The sequence below is a fragment of the Thamnophis sirtalis genome, unplaced genomic scaffold, assembly GCF_051295495.1.
Source record: "Thamnophis sirtalis isolate CommonGarterSnake01/CBP01778 unplaced genomic scaffold, rThaSir2_p1.2 scaffold_9, whole genome shotgun sequence".
Classification (NCBI taxonomy): Eukaryota; Metazoa; Chordata; class Lepidosauria; order Squamata; family Natricidae; genus Thamnophis; species Thamnophis sirtalis.
This window is the reverse complement of record NW_028261389.1, coordinates 26,098,759-26,114,736: the sequence shown is the minus strand read 5'-3', so window position 1 is coordinate 26,114,736 and position 15,978 is coordinate 26,098,759. Positions and strand designations below refer to the sequence as shown.

The 15,978-nt window shown below is 40.1% G+C and overlaps 1 protein-coding gene across 4 annotated transcripts in view; it reads left to right on the top strand.

The window, feature by feature from the left end:
- The first annotated feature begins 6,726 nt into the window (after positions 1-6,726).
- Positions 6,727-15,978, top strand: part of LARGE1 (LARGE xylosyl- and glucuronyltransferase 1) — a 342,290-nt gene continuing 333,038 nt past the window's right edge. For all 4 annotated transcript variants that reach the window (XM_087723118.1, XM_087723119.1, XM_087723117.1 and 1 more), the window contains exon 1: positions 6,727-7,636. The gene's annotated coding sequence lies outside the window, so the exon portion shown is untranslated. The remainder of the gene's footprint in view (positions 7,637-15,978) is intronic.

Here is a 15,978-nt window from a genome sequence, read left to right as displayed (position 1 = left end):
CTTTATTCAAAAAACTAGGGTCATACAATATACTACATTATATATGAAGACTTTCATACAACATGTTTTGGGTACATATAACAAGTTAAGCTGAAATGATTACAAAAGACCTTACGGACACAAACAAGCCCTGCTAGTAAAAACAAGACAGCCTGGTCATCCTGTATTCAGAACTCTCCCCAGGCTTCATGAGGTTTATTTCCAAGTAAATGCACCTAAAACTGTAGACAGCTAATACACTAAACACTTCTAACTGCTGTATGTTCTTTTAGCTCTTTTCAGAAAGCAGCAGAATGATCACAAAGTGTATAGCATTTCATTTTTTTAAAAAAATGATATAAAAGAAATGGCATTAACATCTGACATGTGAATAAGAACTAGGAAATTAGATATTTTTTTAATATGTTGAATGTTGACATTTTAATGGCATGAGAAACATGAGATGTTACTTTGCTGCTCGTGGGACAAATCCCATGTAGAAATTAAAAAGAAAAAGAAACACGTACAACAATTTAGCTAGAAAGAAGACAAGACAATAATCCCTCCTGAACCTAAATGTGCATTGATTGATTGATTATGTGTCATCAACTTGGTGTTGATTCTTAGCAACCACATCGATTTTCTCCATGATGATAAATCCTTAATCTGGTCTTTCAAGTTTTCCCAAAGTATACCCACAGCCAATGTAATTCAGTTCATCCTCCTTGCTCCTCGTTGTCCTCTTCTCTTTCCTTTCTTCTCTTTCCACTGTTGCCAACATTAGAGGTTTCCCCAGAGAGCTAGGCCTTCACATAATGTGTTTCAAGCAGGATAATTTGAGCCGGGTGATTTGTGCCTCAAGTGAGAATTCTGGGTTGTTTTGTTCAACGTTCCATTTGTTTGTTTTGTTAGTTGGTATTCTCCATGGTGTTCTCAGAAGTCTTCTCCAACACCAAAGTTCAAAAACATCAATACTTTTTCTATCCAGCATCTTCAAAGTCCAATTTTCATTTCAAGGAATATCAGAGGGAATACCAGGGTTCACACTATTCTGCTGCTTGTAGACATACATATGTCCCAGTGTTTGAAGAAGTTCTCAAGGCTTTGAAGGCTGTTCCACCAAGTGCTAATCTGCAGCGTGTTTCTAGATTGCTTTATTTAAATATTTCATTTAAAATATTTAATTTTAGTCTGTTTTTTTACTGTAACCCTTGACATTTGTTGTTATCATTTGCAAATTCTTTGCTTTTCAGCCACCAGAGTAGTGTCGTAAGGGATCACACTGACTATTGATGTTTCTCCCTTCAATTTTAAACCACACTCATCTTCTTCCCATTCAGCTTCCCTGATTGTACATTCAGCATATGGCTTGAATAAATAAGGGAGACTATACAGCCTTATCTCACTTGTCAACCTGAAGCCAGTCTGCTTCACCATGTTCTGCCTATATTGTGGTTTTCTGAGTTGCATACAGATTTTGCATGAAGACAATGAGATGATTTGGAATTCCCATTTGTTTAAGCACATTCTACAACTTGACATGATTGACACAACTAAAACCTTTTTTAAAAATTATGCAATGAAGGATGTACTGACTTCTTTTTGATATTCTTTGCCTTTCTCAATTATCCAGCTTGCATCAGCAATGTCTCATGTTCCCCAGCTTTTTCTAAAGCCAGCCTGAACATCTGGCATCTTCTTTTTCATGCAAGGCTCTAATCTGCATTGGATGATTATAAGCATTATTTTGCTAGCATGTGAAATTAAGGATATTGTGAGATAGTTCGCACATTCTGTTATATCTCCTTTTTTGTGTGTGTATTGGAATGTGTATTAACTTCTTCCAATCTGTTAGCTACTGGGTAATTCTTCAGATTTGCTGGCATCACTTAATTAGGATCAGTACCAATTCTGTTAGTTTTCATATTTGTGTGGCTATCTCATCAGTTCCTCTAGCTGTCCAGCAACAAGAATGCTGATCTAACTTCATTTACTAGTACTACAAGTTCTTGTAAATAACAAAAATCTTCTAAGGTATATAGTATAGGATGTTGACTTCTCTAAACTACAGTACAGTTGACCTCTAATTTATAGTATATTAAAGTATAGTAATTTATAGTATTTCTTTTTATCTTTATTTGATCTTTTTGAATCTGTCCATTGGTGTCCTGTATTCCAAACTGGAATTTCTTTTTGAGTTCAGAGATCTTTTGGAAAACTTTCCATGTTTTTTCACGGCTGTTCCCATCTTCAAAGTCCTTGTAGATGTTGTTATAATACTGCTTCTTGTCTTTTCTAACAACTCTGTGAAATTCTTTGTGAAGATTCTTCTTGAAGTTTTCATTTTGCCTGGCTTTGGTTTCTCTTATCAAATTCCAGTTTGTTCTGACACCCAGTTTGCTTTCTTCTCTTTTATCTTTGACAATCTCTTCACAATCATCCTTAATTATTTCCTTAAATTCATTCCCCAGTTCCTCTGGTTCTCCATCAGTGAAGTTGAAAACTTCAGAGCAATTCTTGATGTTCTTTAAAATGGAATAACCTTGACACCTTAGGTGACCCTGTTTTGGATACCTTGACATACTTCTGGATTCTCCCCCCCCCTTCTTCCCAGGAATACCCCCATCACAATGACACAATACACAAAGATTCTGGGTGGGAGTGGGGTTAAGCATGCATACTTAATTTTATTTGCAGTCCCAGTGACTATTAGAAACCAGGATGATCCCAAAATGACTTAATGTCAAAATGAAGCAATTTGCATCATGACAGATGTCACTTACCCTCATCTCCTTCCTCCCTAGAAGACGCACGTTTACTGAGTAAAACATTGGACTCCAATACAAAAATATCATCTTGTTCCACATGATCAGGAAACGTTGGGCACATTTCAGTCAACAGAAAACAGGTAGCTGTTGGGAAAGAAAGGTTTGTGGAAAAACTACTACTACTACCAATTTGAGTCCTACTTCGTGATTCAAGATAACTAATTAGATAGATAAACACCATTCCTGATATCTTCCTAAAATTGTAATTTGAGGTTAGTTGCAGATTTAGAGATACTTCTAAGTTAAAAGACTATCCACCTTCGATTGTGTTGCCACAAACCAATGTTATTATTAACCAGTCATCTTCATTACAAATCCTTACTCTGTCCTTTTTATGACTCCTTACTGAATCCTGTTGCAAAGATTTATGTGTGTGCCAGATGTTAGAGGTAACATGATTGGTTTTCTCCACTGGCCTTGCTGCCTTTCTCTCTAAGCATATTACTACTAATGGAAAAATGTCCACCAATTGGATTACTGCAGCATGAGTATGTGGATCTATTGTTATGCAATTTTATAATTTTAAAAAATCTTCTTGGCTGTTTTTTTCTGTTCCTCTTGCCATTCCCGTTTCAGTTTCTCAGAAATTCCAGAGAATGTAAAGTAAAAAAGCTTAGGGAAATATGTTTCCCAAACATCTAAAGTGAAAAGTATAATTAGAAAGACTAGAGCAGAAATATTCCCTCTAAGAGGGTACACACACCTGCCATGATTGTGTTTAAGTTTAAGTTTTATTTTATTTATATATCGCCCTATTCCCTAAAGGAACTCAGGGTGGTGAACAACTTAAACGGGAAGGGGAAACATACAAGTACAAAATAAACATATTAAAATGACCAACAACCACACCTGTCGAGAGGGGAGGGGAGCTCATCAACCCCAGGCCTGCCGACACAGCCAGGTTTTAACGGCTTTTCAGTGTATCTATCCATGTCATTTAGAACCATGGAACTGATTTTGATAAGTGGCCAGATGAGATGACATAAGGACATCCTTCTCAACATTTCCAAAACAACTCTGGTCATTTCAGCAACAAGCTAGCTATTAAACCCTCAAATATTGTTATGGAATAAAATACTTTATATACCTCAAATCTGTGGTGGGTAACAAAGATTTAAGGGGCAACCAAACTATTTATATTCTAGTACATTAAGTGACCACATAAGGCTGTTTTCACTTATTGGCTGGAGATGAGCCAACTTCATTAACAGATAAGACTGAAAATATCAGGGAATAATATTGAGGTTATGAATTAAAGTAGGTATGGGTCTTTACATAAATCTCTTGAAGATAAGTTTTAAGATGAATATAACTTACTTAAATATGGCCTTAAGGTCTGAAATATGTCTGTTCCAAATATAAATCAGATTTCTTCTTTTCACCCATGATAAAGTGCTTGAACTGGTAGAGAACTATATCAGCATAAACCATGCTGCCCCCTCCCCCCACAGCAATTTCTATCCTCCCATCAGCATACCAACAAATGGTGCTTTCCTTATTTATGGTTTACAGGACTAATTAAAGATAGGCATTTCTGGATTTCCTTGGCTTTCTTTATTTCTCTTCCTACTGAACATCAGTTGGCTGGAAAACACCCATCAACCACTCTCTTAGCTGGACCTGCAATCAATTGGCCATCTGCCAAAAATTGTTAGCTTTTACACAAGCATTTTATGCAGGTACATTGGAAGATAACTTGCCAGCAGAAGTTGCAAAACAAGACTATTTTGGAATAGTTCTGAACCCATGTCTAGAAGCAGCCTAACCTGCAACTGCTGGGCATGAGAAGTGCTGTGAAGTAGCAGAGAGAAAGTTCTGAGGGTCCCTCTTCCACTTCACTGTGCAGCTATTTTCACTATTACAAGTATGTCTGGGCCACTAGCTAATTTGAAATAATTTCCCCACTGCCCAGAGAGCCACAGTGGAGTGGCTCTGGAAGAGAGTTTGTCGAAGACTCCAGATAATGTTCACACCACTCCTACGTGACCAGTAAATTCAGGATCAATTCCACTCATAGGAAGCCATCTAATGATAACCCTGACCAAATGGGTCCTGAAATGTGTCAGACTCTTTATCCTGTGAAAACTGAAGCAATCTGTTGCCTAAAAGGGAAGCAATACTGCATCCAATTTTGGCCACCATTATAAAAAAGACATTGAGACTGTAGAAAGAGTGCAGAGAAGAGCAACCAAGATAATTAGGGACTGGAGGCTAAAACATAGGATGAGCAGTTGCAGGAACTGTACATGGCTAGTCTAATGAAGAGAAGAGAGACATGATAGCAATACTCCAATATTTGAAGGGCTGCCACAGAGAGGAAGCTATTTCCCAAGGCACCCGAAGGCAAGACAAGGAATAATGGATGGAAACTGAACAAGGAGATATTCAACCTAGAAATAAGGAGACATTTTTTTGACAGAGCAATCAACCAATGGAACAGCTAAGCTTGCCTTCAGAAGTTGTGGAAGCTTCATTATTGGAAGCTTTCAAGAAGAGACTGGACTGCCATCTGTCAGAAATGGGGTAGGGTCCCCTGCTTCGATGGGTAAGACTAGATGACTTACAAGGTCCCTTCCAACTCTGTTAATCGGCTCAGGATGAGTTGAAGCTGTCTGAGAGATACCTTGTGGACGTGATGAAGGAAACATCATGATACAAAACAAAACAATAGAAGGACATACCATGGCGGAGACAGTGCAGGGTGTGGAAATTGTGGCTCCCTGGATGTCTCTAAGTGCACCCAGTACTGTGGGTGATGCGCATATGTACACATGCAGAAGGAGGGAGTATGGAAGATCATTCGTTTAGAACACAACCCACGAAGTGCCAGTTTCAGAGGAGTCCCCATGGAAACTGGGAAGACCGCAAGACAAGCACAAAAGGTTTATGAAACTAAAACAGAAGCATCAGCTTGTCAGGGTCTACTTTCTGCCTTCAGTTAAAAGTCAGCTTCTTTTTCGCTCCGCAACCTGATTACCCAGACTTCCTTTTGGAAAAAAAACGTGAAACCGCCAGATGCACCTCAAAGTGATAAAGTCCTCCCCCCCCCCGCAAATATCTCCTGGCCAAACTTTTAGCCGAGCTAACCTTCCTCGGGATGGGAAAGTAGGATGGAGAAATTAGGAGGCGAGCCTTAGCGCCGCGCGCCTCTTCTGAAAGTCGGCGCTGAGAGTTCAGAACCAAGAGCAAAACCCACATTTGGGACTCTTTCCCGGCCCCTTTCTGGAGCTTTGGATGTAGAACACCCCCCAGCCGACCCCCGTGTTCCTCATAAGCCCTTTGCACCGATCTCTCGCCACAGGTAGTCCGCGCGGTGTCCCGCGGAGCTCTCCGAGCAGGAAGGGCAGGCGTGCACTTAGTCGCTTTGGGTACTTGGCTCGGACCAGATTTTTTCCCCCACCGGCGGCTATCGAGAAGCCGGGTGGAAGAGCAGAGCCGGGCGACCTTAAGGAAGGCTCTTATCCCGGAGCAGCCCGGTTCGTGAGAAAAAAAAGGGGTCTTTCCAGTTGCTTCCTTCGCGCAACTGGAATCAAAGGTCGCCCTGCCGCCGGGCGCTCGCTCGCTCGCTGGCTCCCCTTTCTGGCTCGCTCTCCCGGAGCGGATGAAGCAGACACGGGAGGGGGTGAGGGGCGGGCGAGGGGGAGGGCCTCTGCAGCAGGGGGCCGCTCCTGGTTGGGCCCTCGTGCGCCGCCTGTCACTGGGCGGCGTGTATGTCGGCGGCCTGGCCCCGCCTCGCCTCTTCGCAGCCCGCGGCGCGGACAGAGATGACACAGAGCCTCGGTGGCCACAGCTGCCTTGAGCCGCGGCTCTTCGCTCCTCTGCCGTCCTGAGGCCGGGTGGGCGCGAGGGCGAGGAGTCTCTTGGCATCACCCGCGAGGAGGAGGGGAAAGTGGGAGGGAGGGAGGGAACGGCGGCGGCGGTGCTGCTGCCGCCGCTTACAGTCGGCTTCCCCGCAAGCGAGAGAGGCTACCCCGGGCAGCAGCCTTGCTAAGCGCCGCCCGGGAGCCCGCCTTCCCCCGTGGAGAGGGGGCCGCTCGGCTGCTAGCATGGTGGCATTTGGACCGGCGGCGGGGCGTTGCTGACAAAAAAGCCCAGCCGGCGACCCGAGAGTGAAGGAGTGAGTGAAGCCAAGGCAGCAGCCCCAAGCGCAGCGCGGCTCCCCAGGCCGGGCCGCCACCTCTTCCTCTTAGTCGCCCGCGGTCTTCTCGGGGGGCTTTCCCCGCCAGCCTCGCCAAACCACAGCCGGGCCTGGCGTTCCCCGCAAGGCGTGCCTGCAGGCCCCGGGGAGGCCGCGGCGGAGCTTGGAAGACCCGCCTCTGCCCCGGCCACCTCGGGGTCCCGCGGGCCGACGCCGGCGGGTGCGTCGGTGCGGCTCGGGGGGGCGTACGGCCGGCTCTAGGGAGTTGCCTCCCCCAAGATAGCATGGAGAGAGACGGAGCGGGCAGGCCCTGAAGAGGCAGCCGGGGAGAGGGGGCTCCTGATTCTGCCAAGTCTTCTTCCTCCACGCTTCTCCCCCCTCCCCCCAGTTCCGCTGATCTCACCCAAATTGGGCCGACGGGAGCTTCCCCAGACTGGGACCACTGGAGGGACCCCCGCAGCGCCGGGCTTACTTGGAGCGGAGCCTTGTTTCCTGTGGCAGCTCCACCTCCCCGCTTGGCAGCGGATTCAAACCGGACCAGGACGAGGGGTTCGCCCCCTGCTCTCCCGGCGAGTTCCTACGGCGGAGCAAAACAACCACTCGGCTTAGAAGGGGCCGGTGTCATCCGGGGATCCCCCCACTGGCAAAGACTTTAGAGCTTTCCGCGGCGGCAGCAGCAACCACAGAAAAGGTAAAGGGGTTGCTCAGGGCTTGGGCGGTGATGCTCCGTCGGCTTGGCGTTGCTTTGTAGGGAAGGAGGAAAAGGGGAGCGCTTCCCCCCCCCCCCGCTTCTTTGGGTTTTTTTTGCCCCCTTCCCTTTGAAATTTTCTTGCACTTCGATCCCGCACATATTTCTGTAGAAGGAAATGTGCCTTCTATGCCTCCCTCTCCCCGAGGGTCTGATAGAATTGTAGCTTTGAGGCTGATCTGTTTAACGGGTCCAAATAAAGTGGTTTATTGTACATATAACATTGAGGGACGCACTGAAATCCTTGGGAGTAAATATCCCAGATCTGAATGGATTCTGCACAGGATCAGAGCAACTGCAAAACATTCACTAGTAAATGTCCCTTTTTCAGTAGATGACAAAGAAGCCCTAAATTCTATTTGGAATTTAAGATTAAAATTATTCCATAGAAAAAGTAACTTTTGACTGCTTTTCAGTTTTTTAAAAAAATGTTGTTTCTGGATCTGGGACTTTAAAAAGTTGGAAGAAATGTCACTTGTTACCTGTCATTGAAAAGATTGTTTCAGGAGACTTTGTTAGTGAAGAAGTTGGGCAAAGTGAAGCCCCCCCACCCAATAATACTTGGGTATTCTAGAAGTGTTCACCCTGAACACAAAAGATTTCAACTTATTAGTGAGACTTTAAATCTCCTCACTGACCTCAATCAGATATTTTCACTGTGGAGTCCAGACTGCATGACAGCATGGCCGGGGGAAGCGGTGGGGGGAGTGGTAGAATCCTATTAGTATCACTATTGCATTATATGCCACTTTTATAAAAAGGGATTAGAAGGTGGAATAGCGAAGAGGAACTCGTTTACAGTTAGAGTAGAAATTCTTGTTAATCTCAGTATTTATACAAATACGTGATTTTTGCGCCCAGTTTCTTAATATGAGAGAAGGTGAAACATGTCTTAGGCATTGAGAAAAAAAAGAGAAATTTGCCCCAGAATAAAGATACGAATGAAGCAGATGAAGATTTAGAAACAATGTGCAGTTTGTCCATAAACATGTGCATCCTTAACTAAGCATCAGTTTGCCAAATGAGGCATACAGTTTTTAATAATTTATGATGTTAACTATAATTGGAAGAATTATATGTGATCTGCATAAATACTAATAAATGTAATAAAACCTCCAATGGACAGCTTTGATTAACTTGAAAGCTTTCCTTTTACATCAGAATTATATTCTACCCTTTGTTTAAAATGGCACAGCTAGCAAAAGACCTTCTTCTTTATCTACAAATAATTGCTGGTGTATCTACACCTGAAGGTATGTTAATTAGCATGCTAAAAAGGTCACTTCAACATTTCCACAAGCAAGCTTTCTGGCTGCTTTGACTTAAGCGATTACGTTCAATAAAGAGCTGTCACATTATCAGCTGTGTCCACTTCTTTTCCAGGATGAATGGGCAGTAAACATTTTTCAGCCTTCTCTGAATTTATTAAAGCCAGTCTCCTCCCTTAATAGACAATGTGGTTAAATGGGATCTTTTCAAGGAATGGATTGCTTTCAACTCATTAAGTACAACGTTAGATGACTATTTAATTGGAAAGGGGGGGGTATTATACACTGCTTATATTTCTGCAACAGATTTTTGTTGTTACACTGTCTATGTATTGTATCATTTAATTCATTAAGTTCATTTCCCTGTGGAACAAGTAAACAATGTATTGACTCTGTAGAGATAACATGAAGTTTCTCAAGGCTTTCTTTTAAATATCACTATAAGTATTCCTAATTTATAGTCTGCATTCAACATCTACCTGATATAGACCTCTTTTGGCTGTGTAAAATATTTCTTAATGAAGACTCTTTTTGTATTACCATTAAAGACAACAAGTAAAGTGTTTTTGTCATAGTTGACTGATTATGGAGGCATAGGTGAAAATGTTTTAATTAAATAGCTGTAAAATCTTGAGCACTTAGCCCTGAATTTCTCTTTTCATTTTATTCTTTGCCTTATGTACTTAGATTGGAATATGACCGACAAAGCTAGATGCTAAGATTTAAAATCATTAACTTGGCATGCTAAACAGTGTTGCGTAACTATAGTATACTTTTAATATAATGAACTAACTTTTAAAAATATATTTCACTTTGTCCACTGAATAAAATAACTCAAGAGCTGTTGAGTGACTCTTAAGTCTGATCTTAAGTAAACTCACTTTGCATAAATTTAGCTAGATTAATGAATTTGCTATGAGATAAATATGTGGGAGTTGTGTTGCTTTGCCCTGACCATCTTGAGATGGTGTGCCAAGTTGTATATGATTGTATGCAAATGATATGGACATTATGGACTGGACAACTATCATTCAGTTTTTATCTTAAATATTGGAAGTAGAGCTGGGAAAAATCCGACAAGACATAAATGGACACAAATTCAAAAGAATTCTCTAGCAATATTTCTCCATTTTCAGGTTATCATTGCTTTCTAATAGAATTTTTACAGACTTCATTTTCTCAAACTTTGTGGGAAAGAAAACTGAAGTGACCACTGGGATTTTCAGATAAGTCTTTAAATCGTAATTCAGGACTGATTTGTAAGCAGATAAATAGAGATTGTTTCCATGGCCTTGATTCCAATTATGAATTCTCTTAGGCTTCCATTTAATTTTAGTAAAATTAAGAGGTTTGAGTAATTATTTCAGCATGTAGTTATATGACAATGGACATGCTAAATTAAATGTGTTAGTGAGTGCGAATGTGATGGTAATTCAGATCAAGTACAAGAAGTTATGCACTGTACTCTTTGGAATCTTAGTACATTAAGCTGTTAAAAATAATGATGACCCTTTTCGCTAAGAGGACATGCATCTGAATAAGATGAATGATAAATCACTCTGTACTCAAAATGTCATATAAATTACTCTTTATCACCTTTGTACCAAAGAAATACAGAAACTTTATACATGAGCCAAAGGATGCTTACCTTTCCCCTGTAGTTTCAAGAAGCACCTGTGAGTACGCCATTGGAATAATATTTTAATTTTATATATCAACAGTGCTGAGTAAATTGCTATTTGTATTCTTCAATCTTCTATTCAGCAATATATTAGAGAAAATACTATTGTTGCTATTCTTGAAACGTCTCCCAGTACATTGGAAATCTAATAAGTAACTACAATGAGCCCAAAGTTTAATAAAATTGATAGTAAAATCAAACTTAAAATTAATTAGGTTCAGGAATTCCTACTACCATTTTTTTTTTGTTACTGATGGGATCACAACTTTGTGATCATTAAGGCTTAAAGGACAGGAAAAATCTGCAGTGGCTGCATAGTCATTGATAGGTAATTGTCTTGGCAGCTTTGCGGTTGATGGTGTACAAGTTATGCCATCTATATTTTTTCCCCATTTTTTTCTCTCTGAATCCTGCCTGGAATCAGTATTTTGGCTGAATGTCTCGGCTGATGTCATGCATTAGCAGTTTCCCCCACTTCTATTCAATTGTCTGATTCTTGGAGACTGTCTGGACTAATCTCTACAGTTTTCTTGGCAAAGTTTTTTTTTTAAAGATAGTTTACCATTCCTTCCTTCCCTCGGGCTGAGAGAAAGTGACTGGCCCAAGGTTACTAGCAGACTTTGTCGGCACTGGAACTCAGAGATTTCTGGTTTCTAGTCCGATACCTTAACCACTACACCATACTGGCTTTCTGTTTAGTAAATACTTAAAATAACTATATTTTGGGAACGCATTGGAAGGAACATACTTGAATATTCCTAATGTTAAATACTAGCATTAGTAGTGCTAGAAGGTAAAACTAATAGCTAAAAAATGTCACATATCTGGTCTGTTTTTTTAAAAAAATAATATATATGTGAGATTTGAAATTTCATTATACAGAAATTTAATAATCCTTTTAGATGTTGAAAGAGTACACATGAAAGAGAACTTGAATAGGGCTGAATACTAAAATACTAGGTACTGTATCCAAGCTATTGAACTTTATTGGAATACTAACACTTCTCTAAATACAATGTTGAACAGACTAATATGGAATTTACAAATACACTACAGAGGTTGAAACAAATATATGTATGTATGTATGTGTGTGCGTGTGTGTGTATACATACATATTTGTTTTCTGAATATAATATAATAAGTGATTATTATTAGAACATTTCTCCTAGGTAAAGTAATTTTCTTCACAAATAAATTGCGTTGGTGCCCAGAACTATCTCTTCTGTGAGTTTTATTCAGCATCTGTTAACTTTGTGTGTCTCTTGTTGAAATGAAATGTTCTTATGTATTCTGCAGAGAAGCACAATGCTACAAATTTGCCTAATCATTTGAGCATTTCATGTTACACAGATATCTATGTACTACAATATGGAAATAGAAGTGTTTCCATATTGGCCGTCAAAATTCAGTTTTCATAATTGTCCTTTTTAGTTATGTATCTTGGAGTCCAGATATTGGGATAAATTGATCCCAGACAAGAATGGCCATAAAATTATTCGTTTAATTGGCTATGTTAGTATAATTCTCGAAACCATAACTGTTATAGTTTTTTTCAACAAAATATGTGTTCACATTAATTACATTATGTGTGAATTCAGGTGGTACAAAAAGACTGATGGATAGTTTGCGATGAGGACTAATTCCCTGATTACAAACTTAGATTCTGTACATGGATCATACACTTATTTCCTTGAGTTTGGGTTTAGAAATGTTACATTGAGGCTAATAATTTTAAATTGAAGTAGACATTTTATAGCTCTCTAAAATTCAGTATTCTGTTATGAAATTTGATGAGGGAGGTTACTTGTTTGTTTTTATTTGTAACAAAGTAAGCAGCATGTAGAAATGCAAGTTTCAAATGCTAATCTTACTTGGTTGTTGTCAATACTCATATTTTGTACTGACCACATGCCACTGGTGAATTACTTGTTAGCTGTTTGCTTTCCAGTTATGTAAACCATAAAAAAAGGTTTAAAAAAAAGCATGAATGCATACATTCTCTTGAGATGTTACTGAGAACCAAAAGGTAGCGTTAATGAATGAGTGGGCATGCTGAAATGCCAAAATAGAATTAGAACAGTTGAGATGAGGTCTCTTTATATTTTTCCCTTCTGATTTTAATGATGATTTTGGATCACCAATAATCACTCTGAATCACAAACCTTTTGGTTAATCAAACATTTCTGGCACGAAAAATGCCATCTTCCACCTGAGCCAAACCAATAATATATTGTATGTCTTATTCTTTGATAACAACTTGCTTCTCCTATACATTCTTGTCTTCACTTTAGGTTTTGGTGCAAATGAGAATTGACAGTAGTATCTATAACATTTCTCAGGCTTAACTGCCCAGAGAGACTGTATAAGCCCTAGCTAAGCAACAGCAACATGTAAGATTTCTGTCATCATAGCAAGGAAAAACTCAATCAATGTGAATATATGCCACATTAGTGCATTTCATGCTCTGCTGGCTTCCAGTTCAATCTTGGATACAATTCAAGTTTTGATGCTCCTCATTTATGTCTTTCAGGATTGATGCAAATTCTATTAAAGTCCATGAAAAGCTTTCATGGATCTTCCATTGGGTTTAGAACAGTGGTGGGTTCTGGGACCGGCGTTGCCCACATGGACGTGCACAGCGTGTGTGCACATTTGTACGGTGCGCACATGCATTGTAGCTGCCAGCGATGCTTCTGCAAGCCTCCGTGACGCTCCAGCTGCTTGTAGGAGTATCGCGCAGGTGCTATACGGGCCATGCCCATGCGCAGAAGCGCTGAAAGCTTTAAAGGACAGGTAAGGAGCTCGGGTGGGCAGGTGGGCCCTCCAGAGCACCGTACTGGAACGGTACCTGATGCTCCGGCCAAGCTCCGTACTCTCCTACTGGGGCGTACCGCCTGCAACCCACCATTGGTTTAGAAGAACACTAGTTTGTTAGAATCAGGCTTCTTGATATGTTGTAGTTGGTGGGTTGTAGCAAATCAGAACTACCATTATATATCTCACAGTTAAATTTGTGCAGAATATACAGATAGTGCTTAATGACTGGTCACTTAATGGCTGCAGCTATCCCCACAATCACATGACTGCATTTCAGGTCCTGGCAACTGACTCACCTTTTCGGCAGGTGTTCCTCAGTCACTTGGCCATGGTTAATGACATTAGTTTGCCTGTTTTCAGCAGTTTCTGGCAAAAAACACCTATAGGAATGCATATGCTACTTTCCATAATTTTGGAACTATAATTTCATTTGATGCTGTATAAAGTTGCATTTTTCTTTCATCCATATACCTACATTATTTGGCAATGTTTAATGTTCATTAGGTCACAAGATTTTTTAAAAAAATTGCTTGTTTTTATAAAGGATAGTCAAGAATTCTGTCCTTTCTCAAAGCCTTTCTAAACAATTTTCCAAAACAAGGGAGTTTGTATGTTTTATAGAAGACAAATAACTTCAACAAATTACACTTCTCTCTCTCAGGGATCAAGTGCAGTGTAACACTTTACTGCTTATCCCAGGGGTACTTGAGCTAACCTTCAAGAGTTTATAACACATCTCAAAGCTAATGGCAGATTCTACATATTCTACGCATGCTCTCTCTCACACACACATTACATAGAATGTGGCAAACTAATCAGATTAATATGTGTGTGCCTATGAAATTTTACTAAAACTTACTTTTCTGAGCAACTAAAGATTATCTTCCATGGATATATTTTTTGAAAACCTATCATTGCCTTCTATTCCTGAAGTGGCATTGTCTTTATGTTTTTTAAAAAAATCTTAATATGTATTAATTCATCTTTGAATCCATCTTTGGTATTTTTTTGTAAAAAAGAAGGACAAAATGCTGTTTTCCAAGGAATTACTTTTATTGTGCATGTTAGATTAATGGATTCTAGTGTGCAAACCGGTCATGTGATAATTGCGGAAACTTTGTTTTCAGGTGGGCATTTGAAGATTTGTTATTTGTAATAGCAATAGCAGTTAGACTTATATACCACTTCACAGTGCTTTATAGCCCTCTCTAAGCAGTTTACAGAGTCAGCCTATTGCTCCCAACAATCTGGCTCCTCCTTTTATCAACCTTGCAAGGATGGAAGGCTGAGTCAAACTGGAGCCGGCAAAATGCTGGCAGTCGGCAGAATTAGCCTGCAATAGTGCATTCTAACCATTGCACCATCATGGCTCTTATAGTGTAACAGTAACAGAGTTGGAAGGGACCTTGGAGGTCATCTAGTCCAACCCCCTGCTCACACAGGAGACCCATACTAGGGATTCGAACTGCCAAACTGCCAACCTTTATGATTTACAAGCTCAGTGTCTTAGCTACTGAGCCACCTAGAATTATCTCCTACAACATAGGTTGGTTCTGGTTCTGAAGAAAAATCTTAATGATAATAATCAGATATTTTACATAGCTGCTATTCTGTTTGCTTTTTATCGCGTTTCTCCTTTGCTTTGGAAAATGAAGGATAGATTATTTCTTTCACATGGAAAAGAGCACTCAAATGATTTTATATCTCTAGAGGGATTTTATTGGACATTTCACAATAGAGCCATTATTACCTTTCTGATATAATCTACCTTTAGGCCAATCTTTATATACATCTCAGCACTATTTGTATGTCTAACACATCTTATAAAAAGGAGGAACAAAACTGCTCCTTTTTACCAACTTGGAAGCAAAAGAGAAAGGATGATTATTGCTAAGGTTTCCATATAGCAATTCCTCTTTTCTGTTTCTGGTGTGCCGTTTTACCAATGCTTCATAGGTTGATAACAGGTTTAAAGGAAGAATTTTAAAGACAGATCACAGTTAACTACATGATACTAGGTGTGAAGGAAAATGATCACTACATGTAGAATGATTTATCCAATAATAGATTCTAGATTATTTTTCTTCCTTAAAAGCAGAACAAACTTAATTAAAAACTTAGGTTGTCTTTATATAACAGTAACAATATTAAAGGAAAGCATGATTATAAGTATTCCTCGACTTACAACCAATCAATCATTTAGCAACTGTTCAAAATTACAATGACACTGGAAAAAGTGTCGTCTCACAGTTCTGACTGTCATAGCATTCCCACAGTCACAAAATCAAAATTTGGGAGCTTGGCAACTAGGATGTATTTACAGAAGTTGCAGCATCTCATGTGCTCAGCATTTGTGATTTTCCCAGCTGGCTTCTGACAAACAAAGTTAATGCGGAAAGCTGGGCTTGATTAATGACCATATGATTCACTTAATAACTGCAGTGCCTATTAACCATGGCAAAAATGGCTGTAAAATTGGGCATGACTTACTTAACAACCACATTCCTTAAGCAATGAAA